Raw genomic sequence first — 8891 nt, forward strand, 5'->3', positions numbered from 1 at the left:
TCTCTCTCTCTCTCTCTCTCTCTCTCTCTCTCTCTCTCTCTCTCTCTCTCTCTCTCTCTCCCTCTCCCCCCCCCTCTCCCTCTCCCCCCTCCTCCTTCCCTCCCTCCGTCTCACACACACACATTTCTCCCTTGTCTTAGATACTCATTTGTGCCTTAATTGTGCCTTATATATGAATCCAGGATGACTGAGGAAACCCATGTCCCTGGGAGATTTTATATATTGCCTTATAGTATTGGACTGAAGTGGGTGTAGGGAAAAGAACTTTTTCCAAAGGCTCAAAAATGGTTTCCTAAAAGTGAGCCCCTATCAGATTTGCACATCAAGAGAAAAGAAATAGGGTTATGTCCATTGGGAAAATCCCTTTTGTAGGGGTACAATAACATCAAAAAATGGCCAGCCAGGATTAAAGGTATTATAAATTCTCATAGCAGAGCCTTTTCTCAGTGCAAAGGAACCTGGACCATTTGAGGATTAATGTTCCACGCCTCTGTGACCAAAAGGTTCGCACTTAGGGAAAAAAACTAGGTTGTGTTTTGTTTTGTTATTTTGGGCAACATAAAATTCAGGAATGCTTTATTTTGTCTTGGTTTCGAGAAGGAAGGGAAGTAATATTTCTTGAACACTTACTAAGGTGTCAGGCTCTGTATAGAAAAGCAAGGTGACTAGTTATCATGAGATGGTGAAAGAACTAAGTGCTAGGGGAAGTGAAACAATTTGTGGACTCATTTGAGCATATTCCTTTCTGAGAACACTGTAAACTATTAAGGTTCTCTGGGCAGGAAACACAGCGTCTGCCCCCTGCAGTGGTGCCTCTGCAATGTTCAGGTCTTTGCCCACCAGACATGTGTCTCCTGTCTTTTTCTTCCAGTCTTCTGTGAGCTCCAGCTAGCAGGCTTTCCATCTGGGAAAAGGGAAACCAGGGGTTTTAGCTCTTTTTCTCTCCTCCCATTCTTTGCTCACCAGCTGGGTGAGACGTGAACTTTCTGCACCATGGACCCATGGCCTACACTACTTAGAAAATCTCCCTTTTAGATAAAATGCTTATGAGTCTATGGAGAATACCAGCACTCTGACAAACTGTGTGTGACCTTTTTTAAACAATGCTGAGCAGACCTGGATTGAGATCAACAGTGAGCTTTAATGTCTATGCTGACAGCTGGGCTTTTCTCTCTTTTGTCACAGCTCATATAGACCAGCGGTGTTTAAATCTAAGTACATTGTGAATCTATTATCTGTCCTATTGCACTGTTCTTATGGCTTTTTATTCTTTATCATAGCTAAGTAAATACCCAAAAAAAAAGAAAGAAAAAACTTTGTAGGATACTTGTACTTAGTTTGGAAAAAACCTGAAATTGTTATGCTTTTGTATTTCCATTCCTTGCAAATAAATATTTTTCTTAAATAGTAAAATGTTGCCCAGTCTTTAAAATCCTGGTAATCTGGTTTTTAAAGCATTTTGCTTTTCTTAGGAGCGTGGGTTTGTGCATGGGTGCCTAATTATTTTTTGGTTATCTAGTCAAACTGAAAGAAGAGTCTCACACTAGTAATTTGTATGTTATATAGAACTGAATCCATGTCTCAGGTGGAGAAATATTGAGAAATGTAATTGTTTTTTTCAGTCAGTCACAGGAAGAAAAACAGTATTCATGAGAAAACCAGAGATTTATGCAGCCTGTCTGCTATTTTTGCTGTCTCCTACAACTATTCCCTAATTAGATTTCAAAAAGACTATGGATTTGACTTTGCTTTCCCCATCTCTGGATGCTTGAGAATGATGCTTTGGACTTGAGCCCAAAAGGAAGCTCCTTCATATGAACAGTTGTAAAGGATGCCTAACAACTGCCTAATACATGCTTCAGAAATTCTGATGAAATAGTTGATTAAGGTTAACACACCCAAGCAGAATAATTAATCTTCATTCCATTGCAGTCTCTGGATCCAAGTGTAACTTTCTCCACTTAGAGTGGGAGCTTCATTTAGTCTCAGAAAGAGTGACTTGGAATATGGAGACCAAGGGGTTGTACTTACCTGAAAAAACCAAAAAGCAATTTTTTTTTTCTTTGCAGCATGCCTAACCCTGCTTTGACCTTGGATGCATTAATCTCCCACATCTTCTCTCCTCTGAGAACCTTGACTTTCTCTTTGGTTCCTGCACAAGGGACTTTTCCCTGCAGTCGTTTAGTAACATATCACCCGTCTTTCTTACATTGAGAGCCTATTATGGAAGCTCCCTCCCTGACAGGCTATATTTTCAGTGATGTGTGGAGGGGGCAAATACTCACTGATTTGAGAACGTTCTGTATTAATCATGCCTTTCCGTTTTCTGTACTTCTGATGCTTTGACATCTGGGGCCTTGCTGACCCTGGAGGGACTGCTCCTCCTAAGGCTAGCCAGTTGCTGCCTACAAGCAAATCTTTCATATGCAAACCAACCAATCCTGAGCCTGTGCCCCCACCACCTCCTGCACAGGCTGTCTCACTCTGGCAGCTGTCCCTCTGTCCTAGTTACCCCAGGGCCAGGTACCAGACAACTAGAGACAGTTCCTGTATCCCAGATCCTGCTGAAATGATTTAAGCTAACCGGTCCTATGCTTGCTTACGCTGCCCTGCTCATTCCCTCTTGTTAAGCCACAATAAAGATTCTTGCCCAGATTTCCCCCTCACTCCCTCTGCTGACCGACCCTGGTGCTTCCCCATGTGGGCTTGTGTGACAAGGCCTGGCCCCCTCCACTTGGGAACTGTAACAAGCTATCTTTTCTTTTCAATGGCAATTGTCTCCTGATCTGTTGGCCTTATCATACCTGAATAATTAAAAAACCTACAAATTAAGACACATTCCTTGGGCATTGATATATCAAATCAGAAGCTGATCCCAGACTCATGGGCATCTTGGAATTTCACAGATGGGCCTATTGTGATTTAGGCTAATATAACAGATTTGTTGTCTCATTTCACGCTGGTTGTCACTTTTGTCCCAGAGAGGAAATGTGAGATCTATAGGGTGTAGTGTGGCTTGTTCATGGGAAATCTAAAGTCCTAGTCCTATGCTCAGGTTCCAGGATAAATCATACCCGACATCCTTGAAAATGAGAGCCATTCAGGCAAGGAAACAAGGGGATATAGTGGGGGAAAAAAACAGGTGGGATTCAGGAGATATATGTTTATGCATTCTTCCCCTAGTTATGCCATTAACTTTCTGGCCTTGTAGGAAAAGGAGACACTTATTGAGTGCCTACTGTGTACCAGGTGGTTTTCATGTATTATCTATGACCTTATTTAATTCTTCCAAAGACTTTACGAAGGATTATAATTACCCTCTTTCACAGTCGGAGAAACTGTGGTTCAGAAAGAGTAAGAAACTTACTCAAGGCCACGTAGCCAATCAGTTGCAGACAAGAAGTTCGAGGCTTGGTCTTTGCTGACTCCAAGTTCATAGTCTTCGAACTAGTCTATGGGTTTTAGGGCTTGAGGATTTTACCTGTAAAAATAAAACAGCCTAGATCAGAGGTTGCAAACCCTCAGCTCATGCACAAATGTTTCTGCTTTGGCCCCATGATGTCTCAAACATTTAAAAATTATTGGTTAACCTTTCAACATTCAAAGATTTCTCAAAAAACTCTAGATTTCCATCTTCTCTTGGAAGACTGGAAGACCCAGCAACTTCAGGAGCTGAGTAGTAGTGGTCCCTTGGATGGTGTAGGTCACCTCTGGGTGACCATATTTCTCCATGCCCAGACTGGTTCATTCATTTGTGTTACTTACCCAGTTCTTCTGTCATCTGACTTCGCAGCTGCTTTCTACATGGTGGCTGACTTTCTGGGAGCCATAAGAAATGGAATAAGGGAAAAGTTACTATATCGGTGGTGAGACTAGAAGGTGGGGAGGGTGGTTCGTTTCACCCATAGGAAAGGAGAGTCCTGAGCAGGGAGGCAGGTGGGCTGTGAGCTGTGGAGGGGTCTGCACACTGACTGCCCTCTTTTCATTACACACACAAAAATCACAGTCTGGGGTCTGCTCTTCCTAGTCCCAGAGATCAACCTTCATTGATCTCAAAAATTATATTAAAAAATCTGAACAGTCCCACTGTGTAAGACCTATGCTTTATGTAAAGCTCTTTCATATGTCCCTGCTGATCATCTGTGAAGAAGGTGATGAAATCATTTCTGTCCCTGTTGCACAGCTGAGGAAACCAGGGGCTGTAGAGACATGAGCAGCTCTACATTGGGTCACATAGTGCAGAGCAAAATCACAAACCAGCTGTCCTGACTTCCATCCCAGTACCATTTCCATTAGCCCTCCCTTTCTCCTATGGGCAGGGGACATTGTAGCTTTTGGAGTCATCCATGGCCCTTCCAATGGAATTGTGTTTATGGATGAATAAACCTGCTTTGCAACATGCCACTGCCAGCCTCTTTTTCTTGGTATCCTCATCCTCAGGGTTGACTTTTAACCCAGGATTCAGTTTTAAGCCAGGATTTGGGACACTCTCAAAGGCACTTGTCTTACAGAGAGGGCAAAAGAAGAAAGACAGCTCTGAGATGACCCAAAACATTTCCTGCAAAATAGTCCACGTCACCATTTGCGTGGCTGAGGACCCTTCATCCCTCCTCGTTTGATGGGGCTGGGCAGGTTGTGTGAACAGATGTTGTCTTCCAGTGGGCACAGCTGGTGCTAGATCTTTTGGCAATTCTAAGGAAGAGTCTGGCCTCATGAGAAGCCCATGTTCCCTTCCTCCCTCTATGCTGTTTTTAGATGGAGGAACAAAAATGTCCATTGAGGAATACCATGAAAGTTGCCGGGGAAGCTGTCGTGCTGTTCTCCGAGAAGTCTGTTTTAAAATGTTTAATGTTTCTTAAGTGAAAGGTATTTGGGAATTGGGGTTGCTGGACTGTTCATACCTAATGTCCTGCCCATGATCACTGCAAAACAGATGGCAAGTTCAGTTTCCTGATAGGGGCATGAGAGCTTCCACGTGCCTAGGCTGGATCAAAGAAATAAACTTCCTCAAAAAGACAAATTGTACATGTAAAGCCACATGCATATTTAGAGATCTCTGGGATGGAAAAGGGGCACTTAATTCCCCAAATATTTCCTTTCTTAGCTTATTTATTTTCTATGGTTGATCCAGCTTTTTGATGACAGTTCAAGACAGTTTAAATTGCAAATGAATGCAGAAAAAAATACAGTTGAAATGGTATTTGCAATATCACACAAATAACTCCATGTGATTTTACTCCAGGGGCAGTAATCGAATGGGGGTGGAAGTTGAACGGGGAGGGATGCTGTAGAGAAAGTCTGAGTTAGGGGTGCAGGCATGGCATAGTCAGAGAACAGAACGGCAGAAAGAGTGCTGTTGGCACCAGTGACCACATTTTCTTGCAATACAATTCAATTAAAAATATTATTGCAGTAATATTGTACATAGCTAGAAAAATTAGACTGCTAAAAAGCTTTTATTGAAAAATAGCAGTCCATTGTTTTCTCTTTCCCATCTACCAGTCCTACTTCCTGGAAGTAACTAATTTTGATTTCTTCTTGCATTTACTTCTGTATTTCTAAATAATATGCTTATGTTTCTAATACTTATATATCAATTTTAGACATTTACTGTTAGATTACTTAAGAATTTTATCACTTCCAACACACACACGCACATACAATTCTCTCTCCCTGTTTTTCCAAGAGAGTGTCTGTATTAATATAACAACATAAATGTTGTTTTCTAATGAATCATATATTATTTTAGGGCTAGGTTTCCTTCTTTGTATAAATTTTCATCTTTCCTAGGAATAATAATTTCCTAGTTGTTTCCATTGGGTTAGTATATCCATATATTTAGTACAGAGAAAAATTATTTATTTAAAAAATTTTATCTTTTTATATAAATATTTATATTTAGTCATTATATTCATATAAATATATACCAAATATATATATCAGCTCTTCTATCAGTTTTAGTGCCTACCAATATTATGTTCTCTATATTCAAATGAATTAAATAATCTCTTTCTCTCCTTTGTTTTTTATGCCATATATATATATGTGTTTTTTGTCAGCTGGCCAGTATGGGGATCCGAACCCTTGACCTTGGTGTCATACAGTACTCTAACTAACTGAGCTAACCATGGCCAGCCTTCTTTGTTTTTTTTTTTTAAAGAGACACTCTTCCAGGAGACCTCTAATCACCTGCTTCAATCCGTTTGCTTTTTAGTCTTATTTTACAGCCGTTGTCCTGGGACTCCCCTTCAGTATGGAACTGGGAAAACTGCTTCCCATTTTGCTGTCTGGGAGTCCCTGTGGTGCTCTGGAGCACGTGTCTTCTCTTTTCTTGGTTTATTCCCTTTACTAGCTGTAGTGCATTCTTTAGCAGCTGCCTAAGAAAAGGTTTATTTAAGGTAAATTATCTCATTCTTGCAAGGCTCGTAATATCTTATTCTACCTACTTATGTAGTTGATAGTATGACTGGGTCTAGAGTATTTGGCTGGGAAAATCTTCCCTCCGAATTTTGACGGAGTTACCCCATAATCTTCCAGCATGCAATGCTGTTGTCAAGAAGTCCAATGCTATTTTGATTCCTGTTTCATATGACTTTTTCTGTCTGTTTTCTGTTGTCCCAAAATGATGATCTTCCTTGTGGAGGGTCTTTTTTATTTTCTGTACTGGATCTTTAATTCTGAAGACTCATATCCTTTAGTTCTGGGAATATTTTTGAATAGTTTCTTTTATTAATTTTCTCTACTTATTTTTGGAATTACTTACTAGGATGAGCCTTTAATTTTCTTATATTTTCTATCTTTTTTTTCTACTTTAATGATAATTTTTCTGCTTAACTTTCACTTATTCTATTAAAGTTTTGCTCCTCATTTATTTTTAAATTTCAAAATCTCTTTTTCTACTCTCTATTTTTTCTTTTCCTAACATTCTGTTCTGCTTTTTAGAAGCAATGCCTTATATCCAAGTGTGTTAATTATAGTATTTTAAAACTTATTTTCTGTTTTCTGCTTTGCTCTAATTTTATTTTCCTATTTGTTTGCTGGTTTGTTTTGGTCTCCCTCTTTTATATTGTCAGCCTTCCTAAAGGTCTGAATGGATGTCGTTGTCCATTCACATTCATCATGCCCAGATAGCCACACCAGAAAGGTTGGCCCCCAAGCCAGAAAGCTTCAAAAGAGGCTGCCTTTCAGCCAGTGGCCATAGGGCAAACACCATCTGCTTGGGTGCCTTGAGCAATCAGCTGGCTGAGCCAATGGACCTTTCTGGAGAAGGGACCGAAGAAGTTTGCGGGCTGGGAGAGAGGCCGCCTGTTTGCCCTTATCTGGGAGGAACTCTCAGAACCAGAGGGATACGTAATGCTCCCCTTTTGACCAGACATTTTGCTACAGGCCCACTGCAGGGGGGAATGGCACCTCTTTACCTCCACGTTTTGACCGTCCACTTCCATCTGAGCAGCCCAACAGTCTGACTGCAGGATGCTGAGCATACCACAGTCTGGTTGGCACAAATAGACAAAGAAACATCACTAGCCATTTAAGGAGATAGTGATGTTTAGAAGAGGGAACTCAGGCTGAATCATCAGATTAGGTGCTTTCCATGGAAGCAGAGCTAATGGAAGAACCCAAGACAATGTTAATGAACACACAATGTGGGTTCTTAAGGATATTTGCTTAAAAAACAAATTAGAGTTTTTGGAAACAAAAGAAATTTTGAATTTAAAAATAAATGTATTAGAGGAATACAGAAAGTTTATTTTCTTTTGCTTTGTCCCTTGACAGATCTACTGACACTCCCATAAGATAGTAATTAAGTCAGCCATTAGCTTTTTCCTTTTCAAACTCAACAAACCTCTCTAATTCCTTCCATTTTTCCCTTTTTACTTTTTTTAGGTAATCTTAAAAACTTGCTTCTGAACTCTCTTATAGCTCTTCATATCTTCTTTTAAAAAGTAATAACGATTTAACCAGCACAGTGGAACTATTGCATTCCGTGTGATTACATGTCCCTCAAGGAGGCAGAAGCTTGCACTTCTGCCATGGTCAGAGTGACACTCTAGAAACAGCGTTCACAGATTCAGAGCAAAACAAGGAGCCCATTTGGCAACTCCAGGGCTGCGGGGAACACAGCTTCTTCTCCACGAGTTACCACTTTTCTGCATGATGTCTTCTCTCCTCTTCCTTTCTACTGCCCTCCATCTCGAACAATTCACCCAAAGTGGTTTTTTTTTTTTCCTTTTTGTCTTTTTTACTGACCGGTAACGGGATCGCAACCCTTGGTGTTGCGCCCGCACCGCGCTCAGCCAGTGAGTGGGAACCGGTCTCCACATGGGATCCAAACCCTCGGCGGGAGTGCTGCCGCGCTCCCAAGCGGCGCACTCTCCAGTGGCGCACTCTCCAGTGTGCCACCGGGCCGGCCCCCAAAGTGGTTTTAATAGTATCATTTCTGTTATTGTTATTTAATGTTTATTGAGTCATGGAGCCTGAAACGCATCAATGAATTCTTGACCACCAGACTATGGTTCTCCATTAGCTTTGATGAAGCAACCTTTTGGAAATAGTTCAATGATCAGATTGGCAAACACACTCATGAAATTACTTTCTGAGATGGAAAAATATCAAAAGGATCCATATCTATTCCAGAGAGGAAGGGAACACGTTGGTATCTTTATGAAATTCTGCAGTTCACACCCTTTGAAAGTGTTCGTGGTGCCATTGCTCGTACGGTCTTTCTTCCTTGATGGCGGTCACCATCTGGAGGAGAAAGGCAGGGATAAGAGAAGGAGGGGGAAGATAGAGAAGAAGAGACAGGAGAGAAAAATGGAGCAATTAAGTGGGAAGGGCCTCTTTCAGGCTGCCTTAGGGCAGTTAAGTGAATGGTAAGGTGGTAGTCTGCC

Source organism: Galeopterus variegatus, unplaced genomic scaffold (genome assembly GCF_000696425.1).
Source record: "Galeopterus variegatus unplaced genomic scaffold, G_variegatus-3.0.2 Scaffold223, whole genome shotgun sequence".
Lineage (NCBI taxonomy): Eukaryota > Metazoa > Chordata > Mammalia > Dermoptera > Cynocephalidae > Galeopterus > Galeopterus variegatus.